The 20,550-nt window shown below is 37.0% G+C and overlaps 1 protein-coding gene across 6 annotated transcripts in view; it reads left to right on the forward strand.

Annotated features, from left to right (window-relative positions):
- The window catches only part of RDX (radixin), a 142,530-nt gene that overhangs the window by 27,446 nt on the left and 94,534 nt on the right, over positions 1–20,550 (forward strand). The gene's annotated exons all lie outside the window — the stretch shown is intronic.

Raw genomic sequence — 20,550 nt, forward strand, 5'->3', positions numbered from 1 at the left:
GTGTGTGTGTGTGTGTGTGTGTGTGTGTGTGTGTGTGTGTGTGTGTGTGTGTGTGTGTGTCTGAGAATGTGGAATTGTTTAGACAGGAAAGGAATTTTAATCTTATTATCAAATGATGATTGGCTATTAAAAGTTTTAATCAGGGACCTAGGTGGAGGTATAAATACTCACAAGTAGTAGGTATTTTTAAAAAAATAAGACTGAAAATCTGAGCCATTATGGGGAATAAAATTAATTGTGTAGCAGCTTGCACTAACTGTTCAAGTAGACTTCTTCCCACAGTAGCCTTCTCCCAGAGTAGTTTCAGTGATTGTTATATGCCTTCCAAGTACAGGATGATATTCCTTCTGGGCAAGTGAAGGTATTTGAATGTCTAAATGTCAATCCATGATTCAGGTTGTTGGGGAGAAGAAAGTGGTGTTAAGGGAAATGTGTAGGAGAAGAGACTTGACCCTTGTTAATATGTTGGAAATTAGGAAAGTACACAAAGGAGAAAGGAAAGGAAAAGAACAATGCACAGTTGAAGCTTAAAAACAGAATTGAAACTTTTTCTGAGGGGGAAGGAGCTTGATGCTTTTGAGGAGGAAGAAGCTGCTTATCTATGCAAGAATACTGTCAGAAGAGCCACAGAAACTAAGTAAGAGATTACCTAGTAAAGAGCAGAGTAAGGAAAGAAGAGTAGTAACTAATTTCTGGGGGTATTGAGGCAGCTATATATTGATTTGATAACAATAAAAAGGTCTGTTGTCTTCCTGAGACATGAATCCAAGACAAAAGAGAAAACCTTCCAAAGTGTATCAAAGGAGATGACAGCTACCTACTTCTGGTGACTCATGGGCATAAATAACACTTCCAGAAGGAACTTGAAAAGTATTGTTCAAAGGAGGCCTAGGTTGTGATTTCCTTACTCTTTCCCATTGAAAGCAAGAGATGCAGAAAAGAAAAATTAATTTGGGAAATGAACAGCTGGTTAAATAGGCAATGTCTGGGTGGGATTTGGATTTCTGGCTCATAGCTTGCAATACAGGGTTGGCAGATTCCTGACCAGATATAAAGTACATATAATATAAGTTAGAGTACATATAATAAAGCCTAGTAAAAATATTTACTGTATGTATATCTTCAAAGTAAGATATTATAGAGAGTAACCACAAAGAAGAAAGATTGGGTTGTGATTTTCTAACTCTATAAAATCTAATAAATACACCAGTAGTAAAACCCCTGGCTTTGAGTGCCTGTACGTAAGTGCCCAAGGAAACAAACAAGTGGAGCCAGAAGTCTTATCACTGAGGCTTGGTGGAATGAAATCCATCACTGAGACTATGACTCTGGATGGATCTGCCTTATTCAAAAGAAACAGGATAGTAATAGGGAAAGGCGGTGTGGAGAGTAGCATTGTATATTTGGAAGATATACTCATATGAGGGAATCTAGGAACTAGAGTGGGGAAGAATGACAGAGATTATTTGGGTAAAGGTCAAAAGAGGGAGAAACAAGTGCTTTTGTCACTGAGATATGCTATAGATTACCTGGAGAGAAAAAAGAAATACATGAAGGGTTTGGGAAACAGATTTTAAATATTGCACAATGCTATCATATAGTAGTATTGGGGAAATTCACTTATTTAGATATCTGCTGGCATTGTCTCCCAAAAGAAGATCAGCTGATAATTTTATGACTTGCTTTAGTGACAGATTTATCTTATTAATATGGAAGAACTGGATGTTGGGGATGGAGTGAATGATTCAAACCTTGGGTGGAAGTGACCAACCTAGAGTTTATGACAAAGTAGGAAAGGAAGTCTAGGCATAGTCTGTTTACCCTAGATTTTGGGAAAATATATTTCAAAGGGCAACTGGGTCCATCAGTGTAGATTTCTGGGTCTGGAGTCAGGAAGACCTGTGTTGAAATTTGACCTCACATACTTACCAGCTGACCTGGGCAAGTTACTTAACCTTGGTTTGCCTCAATCCACTGGAAAAGGAAATGGCAAACCACTTCAGTATCTTTGCTAAGAAAACCCCTTGGAAGTATGGTCCACAGGGCCACAAAGAATTGGACATGAGTGAATGACTCAACAAGTATTTCAAAGAGTTCAAAGGAAAGATAGGTAGGATTTCCTGGAGTAGAATGCTTTTGGGGATGTTGGCCTAGGAGGGATGGAGATGCTCAAGAATGAAAGTGTAAAGACAAAGGGATACAAGTACAGTGAGAGTGTGTGGTATGTGCATGTGTATGTGATGGATTTTGTATATAGATACCAATGTAGTTGCACAAGGAACTCACTAAACAAGTTTGAAAAGAAAGACACAGAAGATAAAATCAAGACCAGGTAACAGAAGATGAATATAAGAGCATGGCAGTCTAGTAAAAATAGCATGAGGAATACAAAATAAACTGAATTTGGTGAAAGAAGATAAGGACAATAAGAAAGGGTTTTTCATTTGTTTGGTTTTTTGTTTTTAGCTATAGCAGACGTAGGACCTTTACTTAGTGTGGATGGGATGATAACTGACAGCAAGTTGAAGGTAGAGTTGCTCAGTTTTTATTTTGTTTCTTTTCTCTTGTAAAAGAGAATAGCTTTTACCCTGTAAATGTTAGAACAATAATGGCTAACAAAGAGTTGATACCCAAGATAACTAAGGTGAGAGAGTACCTAGTTGCTTTTGATGAATTCCAGTCACTTGGCCCAGGAACTGCAGTATGCTTAGAACCTGAAACAACTGGAAGATGTGATTGCTGAGCCACTGTCAGTGATATTTAAGAGATCATGGAAAGCAGACTAACATGAAATTAGAGAACAATAAATGTCCCAGTTTTCTTCTTAAGGGAGGAAAGAAGAGTCCATGAATAGGCCAATGAGCTTGACTTTGATTCCTGGGAAAATTCTAGAAACAGATTATTAAAGACAGAATTGGTGAACTTCTATAAAGGTCAATGAAGATTACAAAAAAACAAGCTTAATCAAATACAGGTAATGTTTCATTTCCTTTTTTGATACAATTACTAAATTCTAGTTGATGAGGGGGAATACTATAGAGATAGTTTGATAAAATACTTCTTACTATTTCTGTAGTGATGATGGAATGATACAGATTCATTAAGAATGATTTAGAACTGGTTGGAAGACTGGACTAAAAGTATAGTTGTTAAAGATTTAGTGTCAGTATGCAAGGCATCTTAAGTGGATTACCTCATGGATCTGAGCTTGGCCTTAATTAAATAAAGTTTAACATTAATGATTTGGATACCAACATAAATTGTATACTCATCAATGCTGCAATTAACATAAAGCTGGGAATGAAAGCTAACAGTACTGGATGCCGGTATCTTAAAGACTAGAGCATAGAGCACTTAAGTGAAGACTATCAATAGGGAGTAAATGTAAACTCTTGCACTTCGGTAGAAAAAAACTAGGTAATTTCACAAATATAAGATGTAGGAGCCATGGGTCAATTGCAGTTGTTCTGAAAAAAGGTATTGGAGTTTTAGTGGACTACTAGCTCAGTGTGAATCAGCATTGTGATGTGGCAGCCACAAAAACTGATGTTGCTTTAAGAGGGGCATAGATTTCAGGAATAGGGAGGTGACAGTGCCATTGTAGTGTATTCAGCCCTCATCAGAATTCATCTAGAATTCTATATTATTGTGTCCAGTTGAGGGTACCACAATTTAAGGATATTAATAAGCTAGAAATTATAGATTACCTGAAGGAACTGTTTAGCTGTATTTAGTCTGGAGCAGAAAAGAATCAAAGAGAAGAAAAGAGGGAACATGATAGTTGCTGGCCAAGTACTTGAATAGCTTCTAGGAGCAGTAACTAGAAGTTGCAAAAGGACAAAATTGGGCTTGACAGGAAAATTTTTCACTATTAGAGCCATCCAAAATGGAATGGGCTGCCAGGAGAAGTGTCAGGTTCCTCCCTCCCACCTCCCCACAATCCAGTGGTTTTCAAGCAGAGACTGGACAAAAACTTGTCAGAATCCCGGTTTGCTGGGGATTTGGTTAATGTATGGATTGGCTTAGATGACCAATGAAGTATTTTCCAACTCTCATTCTGTACTTTTTTCAATATTTTATTACACTACTATGCAGTTATTTAGTCATTCCTCAGTTATTGGACACCCCTTTCTGTTTCTTGGCTACTATAAGAAGTTCTGCTGTGAATAGCTTTGTGTATGTGGGTCTTTTCCTTCTTTATTTTATCTCTTTGTGGTATATGAGTGGTGAAGGTGGTGGTGGTAGAGTTATCTCTTCCACATTGTGACTTTCCATCAGGTTTGTATGAGAAATAAAATGGGAATTTTGGGAGAGTTTTGTGGAAGCTGCAGACAACATACAAAAGCCAGCAGATGACACACAAAAAAGTTTAGAAACTCAGAAATGCATAAAATTTATGTGTAATGTTATATAATATCAGCATACTTTATCTCCTAATACAATGTTAATTTAAACTTCTCTGGTATTAAGGGGAGGGCCAAGAATTTTAAATGGATTTCCCAGATCACAGGAGTGTCACACCACTAAAACCCCTCTTCCCCCTTTTCCCCCTGTGATGTGAAAGGGACTAACTGTAGTAGTCATAGTTCTGAGACAAAGGGTTTGCATGTTTTTTAGTGACATAGTTCAACATTACATTCCACAATGACTGGGACAATTGATAATACCACTAAACAGTGCTTTACTATGCCTGTTTTCCCCTAGCCTCTAACATTTGTCATTTTCATTTTTCTGGAGAGGGAGGGTAGAGTTTTCCAGTCTGATGCTTGTGAGGTAGAATATCAGTTATTTTCATTTGTATTTCTTTAGTTTTTAATGATTTGCAGCTTTAATATGACTGTTGATAGTTTGCATTTCTTCCTTTGAAAATGATCTGTTCAGGGGGTGTCTAGGTGGCGCAGTGAGTAAAGCACTGCCCCAGAGTCTGGAGGACTCGAGTTAGCTTCAGGCCTCAGACACTTAACACACACAAAAAAACTAGCCATGTAACCTTGGGCTTAACCCCGATTAACCCCAATTGCCCTCCAAAAAGCAAAAAAAAAAAGAAAAAGAAAATGATCTGTTTATGTCCTCTGATCACTTAACAATTGAGAAATAGCTTTTATTCTTGTAAATTTGAGTTAGTTCCTTAAATATTTTGAACATGAAGACCCTTATCCAAGAAAATTTGCTACAGATTTTTCTCCAGCTACCTGTTTTCCTTCTTATTTAGCTGCATTTATTTTGTGCAGAGGTTTTAAAATTTATGTTATCAGAATTGTCCATTTGATCTGTGATTTTTTTTTTTTTAACCCTTGTTTGGTCATGATCTCTCTCCTACCCCTCCCCTCCATAAATCTGAAAGATATATTTTTCCTTAGTTTTTTTATGTTGTCACCCTTTATGTCTGAATCATTTGGAGCTCCATTCGTTTGGTGTTGGTTATATATTTAGTTTACTTAACTAGTATTTTAGTATATTAGTTTTCTTAGCTGGTATATATCTAGATTTCTTTCCTTTTTTTTTTTTTTGGAGGGGGGAAGGTAGGGAAATTGGGTTTAAGTGACTTGCCCAAGGTCACATGGCTAGTTTTGTGTTAAGTGTCTGAGGCTGGATTTGAACTCAGGTCCTCCTAACTCCAGGGCCGGTGCTCTATTCACTGCGTCACCTAGCCGTCCCTATAATCTAGATTTCTTAACTAACTCATTTTAGTAAATACTACTTTGTAGTATAGTTTGGGGTCTGATGCTAGGTCCTCTTCCCACTTTTCTTTTTCTTTGTTTACCTTGAGATTCTTGACTTTGTTCTTTCAGATAAGTTTTACTGTTGTTTTTCTAACTCTATAAAGTTGTTCTTTGATAGTTTGATTGGCGCAGAACTGAAAATGACAACTGAGACAATATTGTCATTTTTATTATATTGGTTTAGCCTCCCTATCTCTCAGCAATCACTACAATCTCCAGTTATTTAGGTCTGTCTTATGTAATGTGTTGTAGTTCAACTCTTGAGTATATTTTGGCAGTAGAATCCCAAGTATCTTGTACATTGTGTAGTTAAATGGAATTTCTCTTTCTATATCTTCCTGCTAGATTTTGCTGGCAATATACAGAAATGCTACTGATTTATGCAGGTTTAATTTATCCTGCGACTTTATTAGTTGTTAATTATTTGTTCAATTTTAGTTGATTTTCTAAGGTTATCTGAGTAAACCATCATATTTTGTAAAATACTAATTTGTTTCCTCTTTCAAAGGAGTTTGCTTACTCCCTCTTTCTTTTCCTTAATGCTATTGTCATCATTTCTATTACTATATATCAAATGATAGTGGGGAATAATAGACATCCTTACATTAATCTTTTATCAGAACAGTCTCTAGTTTATTCCCATCACATATAGTGCTGGTTCTTTATTTTATATTTGCCAATGAGTTTATGTTTAATTAAATAATTGAATATCAACCCATTTTGCCCCATGAATGTAATTAATTTTTTTCTTTATTTGTTGCTTATTCTGTCAGTGGTTGAGAGACTTATTTCCAAGAGAGGTGTATAGATTTTATGAGTGAACATTTTGATGTAGGGTTAGATGAAAGATTCATAGATATGGATTGATTTATTCCTAACTCTATCAGTATGTTTGGAGTATTTTGTGAAATTGGTAAAATGCTTTCTAAACTGTAAAGCTCTATAAAATAGGATGTCATTGCTTTTACTTTGAGTCACTGCTTTATATTGGCAAAATATTTATTTTTAGACAGAGGTGTTTGTATGTGAAGCCACAGTTAAACAATTTTTGGTATTAATAAGAAAATCATAATTATTGTCAATCAGGATTTTCTTCAGCCCTCAAGGAATAAATGTTCTTAAATATTTTTTAAATGTTAAATTTTATTTTTTAATTTCAACCAATATAAATTTTTGGGTACTTCTTGATTTTGTTTAGCCAAAGATTTAATTTTTTCATAGAAATTTGTGAAGTGCACATTAATGAAAATAGTTTTCAGGACATTCTGGTTCTTTATTGACAAGAAGTGACTGATAAAAATTCAACCCATATATGTTAATAGATTGTGACATCTCTAAGCAGTAAGGAAACACATGTGTATGCTTCTAATTCTTCCATGTGGTAACCTGTAATCTCTATTATACAACTTAGTTGTAACAAGTTAGACAACTTCAGATATGAAAACTCCCTCTAATCAATAAAAGTCTCAACTTTTCTCATAACTTAGTAGATAGATAAACCCCATGGAACTGCCTGAGGCACTTCAGAATTGTATTTTGTGCAGGGTTATATAGTATCAGAGGCAGGATTTGAATATAGATCTTTCTGACTTTTCAAATATTTGTGGTAATTCTGCCCCCAGTCTCATCCCAAACATATTTAAATGCTTCTAAAGAGTAAAATCTTTCTAAAGCTATTTCCTATATGAGTCTTTAGTAATGATTGTTTTTGTTATTGTTTTATATTGTTATGTTTTGGTGTTGTTTTAAAGTAGAATGTGTGTAATGGGAATGCAAATTTAGAAGATCTTCCCTGCCCCTAGGCTAAAGTGCACCTGGAGCCTGGGGTGGGAGGATTGTTTTTCAGTAGATACTTCTTGATTGGCCAGTGGGTCCAGAAGGTTGTTACATTCTCTGAGCCAGGAGAAGGCTATATAAGCCCTGATGTGTAGCTTTGTTTTGGGGGGCTCACTTTGAAAAGTGTTCTGTGATTTGATCTGGATTCTGGGAAGCTGTTGTCCAGAGCGCCCCCCCCCCCCCTTGGAAAAACCCAGATGTTGAAACCCACATGTTGACTGGGTATGGATGTAATGGTTGGACAGTTTGGAAATCTGTCTACTTGATCTGTTTCTGTCTTGATAATTCTGCCTGTATACTTTGAAGTTCCGGGGTGCTGACCTTTTTCCCCTGAACTAGGTGAATGATACATGTTTGACTGATTAAAGTAAGCTTGTTAACCCATTTTGAGTTGCTTTCCTTTATCAAAGCAGATCCAAGAACCTGTATTGGCAGCAAACCCTGAGGACGCTCGGGGTGCTTGCTGCTACAATGTGACTAGAGGAAAATTGTTTTGTGACTAATTAGAAAGTGGCTAGAGGAAAACTGAAAATGGGTCCTGGTCTTAGCTGTTCTGAAGAATATTGTTTTGTTTGAAAGTAGAAAGTGACTAGAGAAAAATTGAAAATGGGTCATGGTCCCTTAGCTGTTCTGAACAGTAAGGGGCTGAATTCTATTAGAATGGTTCCTAAGTACAAATTTGCAAAACAAATAGGGAAATGTTTAACAAATGTAAAAAGTCATTATAATCCAGTTAATGTTAATTTCGGTTTTCCTAGTCTCTAGTAGGTGGGCTGCAGGGATGTTTTCTTTTTGAGCTTGACACAACTGTTATAGTGGAGAGGTTTGATCATGGAAGCAAGAATATTTGTCAGGTTGTTCACATTGATCTATGACCACAGGCAAAGTTTTTAACCTATCACTATTGGAGGGAGATAGGAATGGGAAGAGAATAAGAATTTATGTAGAACCCACAATATGAGGCAATGTGCTAAGCACTTTTGCAAATATTATTACATTTGGTCCTCACAACAACCCTGCAAGGTAAGTACTATTTTACAGTTGAGAAAACTGAGGCAAACAGGTTAAGTGACTTGCCCAGAGGTACACAGCTAGTATCTGAGGTAGGATTTGAATTTAGGTCTTCTTCACTACTACTTCCTAATACTGAAAGTTACAACTGAGATACAAGATCTGCATAAGTTGAGGGAATAGCCAAACAGGGAATTCCTCACACCTGTGAAATCATAGATTCAGTATCTCCAACACTATCCCACCCCCTCCACCCCCCAAAGAAAAGAGGAAGAAGAATGACATCCTGCTAGTAATTAGGAAGTAAAATTCTTTTGCTTCTTTGAAGGCTTATGTCAGTCCATTGAGCATTGTAGAGGTCATTTCTGAAGAGTTGTGGTATAATGGAAAGAACTCTAAACGAGGAGTCAGAAGAAACAAGATTCAGTCCTGGATCTAACATTACCCAAGTATTTGGTAAATTATTAGTCACTCCCCACAGCCTTGAATTCATCATTTATAAAAATAGGAGATTGTATAAGGTGATTTCTAAAGTCCCTTCCACCTCCAAAAATGTCATAGATTATATATTCAAATAGTAAAATATTTTGTGTACTGACAATTTTCAAAATGCTTCATAAGAATATAGTACAAATATAGTAGTTTTTTTTCAAATGCTTTATTAACATCTGATTTACATCATGCATTTCCGCCAGATTTTGAGTTACAAATTTTCTTCCCGTTTTTCCCCTACCCACTGCCCCAAAATAGCAGTCCCACAGGATATCCCCTCCTCCAATCTGCACTTCTATATCTTCTCCCATATTCCCTTCAACTTTTCCAGTAGGGCATGGTGGATCTCTGTGCCCCAGTGACTGTAAATCTTATTTCCCAATTACATGTAAAATAGTATTAATAATAGTATATATGTATTTAAACATTTGATTTTAAAACTTTGAATTCCAGATTCATTTCCTTCCTCCCTTGTCTTCCACCTTTACTGGGAAGATAAGCAATTCAGTATAGGTTGTACATGTGTAGCTAATGCAGAACATTACCATAGTAGATATATTGTAAAAGACTGACTATATTTTCCTCCCTCCTATCCCGCCTCCCACTTGTTCTATTCTCTACTTTGATCCCGTCCCTTTTCAAAAGTGGGTACTTCCAACTTCCCTCCCCCCCAGCCTGCCCTCCCTTCCATCATCCCCCCTCTCATCCCCTTCCCCCCTATTCTCCTCTAGGGTGAGATACACTATTTAGTGTGTATGTCATTCCCTCCACAAGCCAAATTCTATGAGAATAAGGTTGACCCATTCCCTTTTGCCTTCCTATTCTTCCTCTCCATTGTAACCATCTTCCCTTTCCTCTTCTATATGAGATAGTTTACCCCATTCTGTCTCTCCCCATCTCCTCTCATTATATTCCTCTCTCACCTCTTAATTTCACCTTTTAAGTATCGTCCCTTTCTATTAAATTGGTCCTGTGCCTTCTATCTCTGTATACCTGTAAACATATATATATACCCTCCTATATAGACACACACACATACATATATATATATATATTTCTATTCCCTTCAACTATTTTCATACTGAGAAAAGCTTCATCAGTTATAATTTTTGTTTTTCCATGTAGGGATGTAAATAGTTCAACTTTGATAAATTCCTTATGATTTCTTTTCCCTGTTTACCTTCTTATGATTCTCTTGCTTCTTGTATCTGAATGTCAAATTTTCTATTCAACTCTGTTTTTTTTCATCAAGAATGCTTGAAAGTCCTCTATTCCACTGAATGACCATATTTTCCCCTGAAACATGATACTCAGTTTTTCTGGGTAGGTGACTCTTGATTTTAATCCCAGCTCCTTTGGCCTCCAGAATATCATATTCCAAGCCCTTTGATCCCTCAGTGTAGAAGCTACCAGATCCTGAGTTATGCTGATTTTGTTTCCACAATATTCAAATTGTTTCTTCCTGGCTGCTTGTAATATTTTCTCCTTGATCTGGGAATTCTGGAACCTGGCTATAATATTCCTAGGAGTTTTCTTTTGGGAATCTTTTTCAGGGGCTGATTGGTGGATTCTTTCAACCTGTAATTTGCCCTCTGGTTCTAAAACATCAACACAGTTTTCCTTGAGAATTTCTAGGAGGATGATTTCTAGGATCATGGCTTTCAGGTAGTCCAATAATTTTGAAATTCTCTCCTGGATCTCTTTTCCAGGTCAGTGGTTTTTCCTTTTTTTTTTTTTTCTTTAATTTATTAATTTGTTTGTTTCCTTTTAGTTTACAGGATTCAATTCCACAATTCTTTGAATTTCACATTTTGTCCCCCTCCCTCCCCTCCTCCCCATGTCGGTTTATAATCAAGTATAGGATCTGTAAATACTTTCACATTATACAATGGTCAGGTTATAAGGATGGATTGTACCAGCTGGAATGAAAAATGGTAAAGAGGACATAAAATCAAATAAAAGAACGAAAAAGATCAGGTATTTTGCTTCCACCTGGATATAAATTTAGTTCTTTCTAGTTCTTTCTCTGGATGCACATTTTTCTCTCCATCATGCGTCTTTTGGGATTGACTTATATCCCTGCATTGTTGAGAAGAGTCCAGTCTATTTAAGTTGGTCATCACACATACGTTGTGTCTGTAATTGTGTGCAAATTCCTCCTGGTTCTACTCTTCTCACTCAGCATCAGTTCTTTTAAGCCTCTCCAGGTAAATATGAAGACCGCCTGCTCCCCGTTTCTTATAGCGCAATAGTATTCCATAACATGCATATACCACAACTTGTTCAGCCATTCCCCAATTGATGGGCACCCCCTTAATTTCCAATTCTTTGCCACCACAAAAACTGCTATAAACATTTTTGTACATATGGGTCTTTCTCCCATTTCTATGATCTCTTTGGGATATAACCCCAGGAGTGGTATTGCTGGATCAAAGGGTATGAAAGTATTTATAGCCCTTTGGGCATAATTCCAGATTGCTCTCCAGAAAAGCTGGATCAGTTCACAACTCCACCAACAATGCATTAGTGTTCCAGTTTTCCCACATCCTCTCCAGCATTTGTCATTTTCCTGTTTTGTCATCTTAGCCAATCTGACTGGTGAGATGTGGTACCTCAGAGTTGTTTTGATTTGCATTTCTCTAATCAATAGTGATTTAGAGCATTTTTCATATAACTATAAATAGCTTTAATTTCTTTCTCTGAAAACTGCCTGTTCATATCCTTTGACCATTTATCAATTGGGGAATGACTTGTATTCTTATAAATTTGACTCAATTCTCTGTATATTTTAGAGATGAGTCCTTTGTCAGAGACATAGGTTGTAAAGATTCTTTCCCAATTTCCCACCTCCCTCTTAATCTTGGTTACATTGGCTTTATTTGTACAGAAACTTTTCAATTTCAGGTAGTCAAAATTACCCATTTTACATTTTATAATGTTCTCTAATTCCTGTTTCATCATAAAGTCATTCCCTCTCCACAAGTCTGATAGATAAACTATTCCTTGTTTTAGCAGACTGCTTACAGTATCAACCTTTATACCTAGATCATGAACCCATTTAGACTTGATTTTGGTATAATGGTCTATGCCCAGTTTCTTCCATACTATATTCCAGTTTTCCCAGCAGTTTTTGTCAAATAGTGAGTTCTTATCCCAAAAACCAGGGTCTGGGGGTTTATCAAACAATACATTACTGTAGTCATTGACTTCTGAATCTCGTGTGCCTAATGTATTCCATTGATCCACTCCTCTATTCCTCAGCCAGTACCAAGTAGTTTTGATGACTGCTGCTTTATAGTACAGATTGAAATCTGGTAAAGCTAGTCCACCTTCCCTAGTATTTCTTTTCATTAATTCCCTTGATATTCTGGACCGTTTATTCTTCCAGATGAATTTTGTTACTATTTTTTCTAACTCTATAAAGTAGTTTTTTGGTAAATTAATTGGTATGGCACTAAATATATAATTTAGTTTAGGTAAAATTGTCATTTTTATTATATTAGCTCCACCCAGCCATGAGCAATTGATATTTTTCCAATTAGTTAGATCTGACTTTATTTGTGTGAAAAGTGTTTTGTAGTTATGATCATACAGGTCCTGGGTTTGTTTTGGCAGGTAGATTCCCAAATATTTTATGTCTACGGTAACTTTAAATGGGATTTCTCTTTCTACTTCTTGCTGTTGAATTTCATTGGAAATATATAGGAATGCCGAGGATTTACGTGGGTTTATTTTATATCCTGCAACTTTGCCAAATTTATTTATTGTCTCAAGCAGTTTTTTACTTGATTCTCTAGGATTCTCTAAGTATATCATCATATCATCTGCGAAGAGTGATAGCTTGCTCTCTTCTTTGCCTAACTTGATTCCTTTGATTTCTTTTTCTTCTGTAATTGCTACTGCTAACATTTCTAGTACCAGATTGAATAAGAGGGGTGATAGTGGACACCCTTGTTTCACCCCTGATCTTATGGGAAATGCTTCTAGCTTCTCCCCATTACATATAATACTTGCTGATGGCTTTAAATAAATGCTACCTAGTATTTTAAGGAAGGCTCCATTTATTCCTATACTTTCTAATGTTTTTAATAGGAATGGATGTTGTATTTTGTCAAAAGCCTTTTCTGCATCTATTGAGATGATCATGTGGTTTCTACTAGTTTTATTGTTGATATGCTCAATTATACTGATGGTTTTCCTAATATTAAACCATCCTTGCATTCCTGGAATAAATCCTACCTGATCAAAGTGTATTATTCTTGAGATAAGTTGCTGTAGTCTTTTGGCTAGTATTTTATTTAGAATTTTTGCATCTATATTCATGAGGGAGATTGGTCTATAATTTTCTTTCTCTGTTTTATCTCTTCCTGATTTAGGTATCAGTACCATATTTGTGTCATAAAAAGAATTTGGTAGGACTCCTTCTTCACTAATTTTCCCAAATAGTTTGTAGAGTATTGGAATCAATTGTTCTTTAAATGTTTGATAGAATTCACTAGTGAATCTATCTGGCCCTGGAGATTTTTTCCTAGGGAGGTGACTGATGGCTTGTTCAATTTCTTTTTCTGAGATGGGATTATTTAAGTAATTTACTTCCTCTTTAGTTAATCTGGGCAACTTGTATGTTTCTACATATTCATCCATTTCCCTAAGATTGTCAAATTTATGTGCATACAATTGGGAAAAATAATTCCTAATTATTGTTTTGATTTCCTCTTCATTGGAGGTAGATTTACCCTTTTCATTTTTGATACTTATAATTTGGTTTTCTTCTTTCTTTTTTTTTATCATATTGACTAAGGGTCTATCAATTTTGTTGGTTTTTTCATAAAACCAGCTCTTGGTTTTATTTATTAGTTCAATAGTTTTCTTAATTTCGATTTTATTAATCTCTCCTTTAGTCTTCAATATTTCTAGTTTAGTATTTAATTGGTGATTTTGAATTTGTTCTTTTTCTAGGTTTTTTAATTGCATGCCCAATTCGTTGAGCTCCCTTTTCTCTAATTTAATCACGTATGCACTCAGGGATATAAAATTTCCCCTAAGAACTGCCTTTAATGCATCCCACAGATTTTGGTATGTTGTCTTATTATTATCATTCTCTTGAATGAAATTACTGATTGTTTCTATAATTTCTTGTTTGACCCACTCATTCTTTATTAAATTGTTTAATTTCCAGTTAGTTTTTAGTCTGTCTTTCCCTGGCCCTTTATTGCATATAATTTTTATTGCATCATGATCTGAGAACGATGCATTTAATATTTCTGCCTTACTGCATAGAATTGTGAGATTTTTATGCCCTAGAACATGGTCAATTTTTGAGTATGTGCCATGAACCGCTGAGAAGAAAGTATATTCCTTTTTATCCCCATTCAGTTTTCTCCAGCGATCTATCATACCTATCCTCTCTAAAATCCTGTTCACCTCCTTAACTTCTTTCTTGTTTATTTTGAGGTTGGATTTATCAAGTTCAGATAGGGGGAGATTAAGGTCTCCCACTAGTATAGTTTTGCTATCTATTTCTTCCTCTAATTCCTTTACCTTCACCTCTAGGAATTTGGATGCTACACCACTTGGTGCATATATGTTAAGTAGTGATATTGCTTCATTCTCGATGGTGCCTTTTAACAGGATATAGTTTCCTTCCTTATATAAGCTCTTTTAATTAGGTCAGTTTTTGCATTTGCTTTATCTGAGATAAGGATTGCTACCCCTGCTTTTTTTACTTTAGCTGAGGCATGATATATTTTACTCCAACCTTTTACCTTTACCTTGTGTGTATCCCTCTGTTTCAGATGTGTTTCTTGTAAACAGCATATTGTAGGATTATGATTTCTAATCCATTCTGCTATCCGTCTCTGTTTTATAGGAGAGTTCATTCCATTCACATTTACAGTTATGATTGTTATCTGTTTCTTTCCCTTCATCCTATTCCTGCCCCTGTTAATGTTCATATTTTCCCTCCCTTCTCCCTTCCCCCCCTTAATAGTTTTCCTTTTGACCACTGCCTCCCTCATTGTTCCCTTTTTGGCCCCCCTCCCTTTTCCTCCCCTTTTCCCCTTACTACTTCCCTCCCTACAAACCACTCCCACCCCCCCTTTTGTAACCCTTTCCCCCTCCTACTGCCTGTAGGATATTGTTATACTTAATGAGGTATGCTATTTTTTCTTCGCATCAAGAATGACAGGAACAGATCTCATGCGAAGCTCCTCTCCCTCCCCTCTTTCCCTCTAAAATGATGTGTGTTCTCCTTGTTTACCTTTCTAAGTCACTGTTGCTTTTCGTAATTGGAGGTTGAATTTTCCATTGAGTTCTGGCTTTTTTATCAAGAAGGTCTGGAACTCTGTTATATCATTGAATGACCATCTCTTTGCCTGGAAGAATATGCTCAGTCTCGCTGGGTATGTGATCCTTGGTTGTAATCCGAGCTCTTTTGCCTTCCTGAAAATTGTATTCCACTGCCTCCGATATTTCAGTGTAGAGGCTGACAAATCCTGTGCAGTCCTCACTGTGGACCCTCGATATTTGAATTGTTTCTTTCTGGCCGCTTGAAGTATTTTCTCTTTTATCTGGTAGTTCTGGAGTCTGGCCACAACATTTCGAGGATTTTTCAGTTTGGGATCTCTTACAGCAGGTGTCCGGTGGATTCTCTCGATTTCTATTTTCCCCTCAGGTTCTAGTATCTCAGGGCAGTTTTCCTTAACGAGCTCTTGGAGAATGTTGTCCAGGCTCATTTTTTCATCGTAATTTTCTGGTAGGCCTATGATTCTCAGATAATCTCTCCTGGATCTGTTTTCCAGGTCGGTTATTTTTTCTTTGAGGTATTTTACCTCTTTTTCTAATTTTTCATTTTTGTTGTTTTGCTTGGCTACTTCTTGGTTCCTCATAGAGTTATTTGTTTCCATTTGTTTAATTCTGGTTTTTAGCAAATCATTTTCCTTGGTTAATTTTTGAAGCTCCTTTTCCATATCATACACTTTTCTTTTTAGAGAGATGTTTTCCTCATAATGTTTTTCGAATTCTGCTATTTTCATTTTGAGAGAATTATTCATTTTGTCTTCTATCTCTCTCATTTTGCTTTCAAAGTTCCTTTTGATCTCATCTAGGAGAGCCTTCTGTGCTTGGGATCCATTCCCTGTTGAAGTTTCAGCTGTGGGTGTGGAGTCCACATTGTCTCCCTCTGAGGTTGGTTCCTCCCTCTGAGGATAGTAGGACTCCAGAGTCTTTGTCTTTGTAGTCTGCTTTCTTCCCATTTTGAGGTAGGGTCCTAACCACGCCCTTCCTCTAGGATCCCAAGCCTTTATTGTAGAGGGTTTTGCCCTGGACAATAGTTACTATATTTTCAGGGTCAGAGGTGGGGTTTGGAGCAAGTGGGGTTCACTCTGTCATCCTTGTCTTTGGAGGTCCTGAAAGGGGCTTTTTTTTTTTTTTAAAGATTTCTGGGCTATGAAGTGGTAGCCCCAGGAGTGTTTGTTGTCCAGAACAGGGGCCCCTGTATTTGCTTCTTACCTTGCTCTTTCCAGTCCCAGCCCTTTGGTGATAGGCCTGGTAGTGGACCTTGTGGTTGGTGGGAAGACTTGTCCTCCAAGTTGATCAGGCCCCTTCCCGGCCTGCTTCCGCCGCGCCGCTGCCGCACCTTCCCGGCCTGCGTCCCTCAGTGGTTTTTCCAATGAGAAATTTCATATTACCTTCTATTCTTTCATTTGTTTGGATCTCTTTAACAGCATCTTGATTTCTCGTAAAGTCACTAGCTTCCAGTTGCATCAGTCTAATTCTGAAGCAATGATTCTCCTCAGTGAGCTTTTGAGATTTTTACATCTGGCAAATTCGGCTTTTTAAGGCATTCTTCTCCTCATTGCCTTTTTCAGCCTCTTTTGCCATTTGAGTTACTCTGTTCTTTAAGGTGTGATTTTCCTCAGTTAGACTGTTGACTCTCATTTCGTAATTTTCTTGCATTGTTCTCATTTCTCTTCCCAATTTTTCCTCCATTTCTCTTATCTGCTTCTTAAGGTCTTCGATGGCCTGTAACTAGCTCATATTTTTCTTGGAAGCTTTTGGCGCAGGAGTTCTGACTTCACTGTCTTCTTCCTGTTTCATGCTTTGATCCTTTTCATCCCCCAAATAGGAGTCTAATGTTGGATTCCTCTATTTGCTTTGCTTTCCTCATTTGCTCATTTTGCCACTCAATTACTTGACTTTGGGGCTTTTTGCCACAGTAGGACTCCACTACCAGACAGGGGAGCTTCATTCCAAATGCTGGGTTTTTCTTAGCTGCTGAAGGTATTAGTAGGGTGCCCCTTCTGAAGCCTCCACATTCTCTGGCAAGTTGGTCACATACCCTAGGACCTCCACCCCTAGACTGCAATCCAGATCCAAGCAGGTTAAAGCAAGAGTGATCACCCCTCAGACTAGTCACTTGGTTCCCCTACAGTCTGCAGGCCAGGAGCTGAAGTAGTTACATGGATGTGGCTGCACTGCTCTGGCTGCTCCCTCCAGGGTGCAAATGCTGACCCTACTCCTGAACTGCTGGGTCCCAAAGTCCATACTATACTGATCTCTCACTTTGTCCTCAGCATCTATGGGTTGATAATTCTGGAAACCTCCATAGCTGCTGGTGTTCTCAAGTCCCTCCATCCAGTGGCTGGTCAGCCCCCCCTGAGGCTAAAACCTCTGCCTTGCCTTGCCTGGGTGGTGGGGGGCTGGGGTTGGCTTCCAGAGCTCTGCGCTGGCTGCTCCCTGCCATGCTGTCTTCAGTGGGAGGTTAGGTTCTCTGTGTCATTTTGTGGGTTCTGTAGCTCCAAAGTTTGTTCAGAATCACCTTTTACATGAATTGGAGGTGGTGGGAGCCGGAGCCCAGTGGAGGTCCTGTTTCTACTCCGCCATCTTGAATCTCTCCCTCCCTCTCCCCCCAGAACGCAGTAACTCTTAAGACAAGAAATATTAAGCCAAAATCCAAATATTGGAAAAAAAACAACAGAAGAAAATGTAATCTGCTATAAAAACAACTGCTCCTGCAGATAGGTAAAGGAAAGATGGTTTAAAAATCATGGCTAAAGAAAAGAGCCTAAATACCAGTATTTCAAGAACTAATAAGTAAAATTTCCCCAGTCTATTAGACACAGAGTAGAAAAATGAAAATATAATACAACCCATTTTACTTCCCTAGAAACAAAGAAGCAAAAAACAAAAACACACTGCAAAAGGCCAGGCACATCATAGCAAAAATCCCTAACTTTAAAGTTAAAAAATAATCCTACAAACAACTGAAAGGGAGTTCAGATACTAAGGATGGACAGAATCACACAAAACTTGACGACTCCATAGGAGAGGGGACTTGGGTATAAAATACTTAAGAAAGTTAATGATAAAAGGGCTGTAACTTAGAAAAACTCTCCAGCTAAACCTGTTATCTTCAAGGGTGGTGTTGGTGAAAGAGGAGGAGGAAATGGACCTTTAATGAAATAAAAAAAAAAAAAACTTACATGTATTACTGATGAAGTCAGAACTGGATAGAAACTTTGAATTGCAATTGCTGAGGTCTAGAGAAGAAAACATTTGATCAATTAGAAGGGGCTATATGATGATGAATTGTACATATTCTAATAAGGATAGAAGAAATATATCCTCAGAACCCAATAATGTCTTTAAGAGTTAGTTGCCTCTTTCTCACACTAGCATTCCTAACTCTATTCCTATGGCCTCTTTCTGCCTGAATTTCCTGAATTCTCCATTCGAAGAATCACCCATGCCATCTGTATTCATGTTAAATTCAGACAAGCCTGTTACTGGGTGAATGACCTTTCCATTTTTGTTCTAGGAGGTAGTGGAGGAATAGAGGAGTAGAGGTAGGTATGCCAGTGTGAGGGGGAGGCCAGTGACCTTAAAGACATTAGGGTTCTGAGGACACATTTCTTCTATCCTTATTATATAATATTCATCATCATGTACTATACCTCAAACTATATCACAAAGCATTGATCGTCAAATGAGAGAGAGAGGGGTTTGTCAGTGGAATAAATTGGTTCTGCAACATATTGGAAGCCAATGGATGTAGTAGCATGGTGTTTGATGAACCCAAATACTTCATCTCTTGGAATGAAAACTCACTTTTGGACAAAAACTGCTGGGAAGCTGTAAAGCACTTTGGAAGAAGTTAGTATCCATATCCCACACCACACACCACAATAAGCTCCAAATGGGTATGTGACTCAGACTTAAAGAATGACATCAAAAATAAATTGGAGGAGCAGAGAAAAAAGTACCTTTCAGAACAGTGAGTAGATGAAAAGTTTGTGACCAAAAAAAGAGATTTGAGGGGATCAAAGAAGGTAAAATAGATACCTATGCTTACATAAAATTTTAAGTTTCCTACAAACAAAACCACTGCAGTTAAAATTAGAAGGGAATCCATAGGGGGGAAAATCTTTGCAGTAAATTTTTCTTATAAGACTTGTTTGAAAGATCTATGAAGAACTGATTCAATTTTACAAGTACAAGAACAATTCCCAAATAGATGATCAAAGGAAAAAATCTAAGTTGTCAATAAGGATGTGAAAAAATGATCCAAATCACTAATAAATAGTGACATTCAAAAGAGAACAATTCTGAGGTTTCACCTCATCCATCAAATTGAGAAAGATGACCAAAAAAGGTTAAAGGACAGTTTTTGGAGGAGCTGCTGGAAAGTAAGTCACCTTTCTGCATTGTTGGTTGAGCTGTGAATTTTCTAGCATCTGAAAAGAAATTTGGAACTATGTCCCGAGAGGCACTAAATTTGTGTATTTATCTAGTGATACTGCTACTGTGTATATCCCCTGAAGAAATGAAAAGGGGAAGAGGATCCATATGTAGAAAAATTTTCATAAATCCTTTTTTTATGGTGATAACTAGAAACTAAGAGGATGCCTTTCAAATGGGGAATGACTGAACAAACTATGGGATATGAATGTAGTGGAACACTAATTTCCTGGGAGAAATGATAAAATGGATAGTTTCAGAGAAACCTGGGAAGACTTACATGAATTGATGCAGAATGAAGGGAACAGGACAATTTATACAATAATGATTACATTATAAGGAAAAGTAGCTTTGAGAGATTTAAGAACATTGACCAACCACCTCCTGACAGGTAATAGACTCAAGTTCCTGGATGTGAAAATGTGTCTACATTTTAAGACACACAATGTGGGAATTTGTTTTGTGCTATTATGCTTATTTGTTAGAAATGTTTTGTTTTTCGTTTCTCAGTTTGGGAGGCAAGGAAGATTGAGGAGGTTAGAAAAAGAAAATAAAAGATAGAATAGAGGACTTTGGAAACTTTATTTTTGAAATATATAGAAGAAAACAAAGAAACCCAGAAGGAATCACAGCCCAGCAGGATAGCAATAAAGTAGCATTTAAAAAGCAAGCTGTATACAATAAAGATCTACAACCCTTTCTGTTATAAAAGTATTTGTTTTAGTTGATATTTTAAGTTCAGAATTATTTA

This window comes from Petaurus breviceps, unplaced genomic scaffold, assembly GCF_028583685.1.
Source record: "Petaurus breviceps papuanus isolate PSGF00001 unplaced genomic scaffold, PetGlider_PUasm1.0 91133, whole genome shotgun sequence".
NCBI lineage: Eukaryota > Metazoa > Chordata > Mammalia > Diprotodontia > Petauridae > Petaurus > Petaurus breviceps.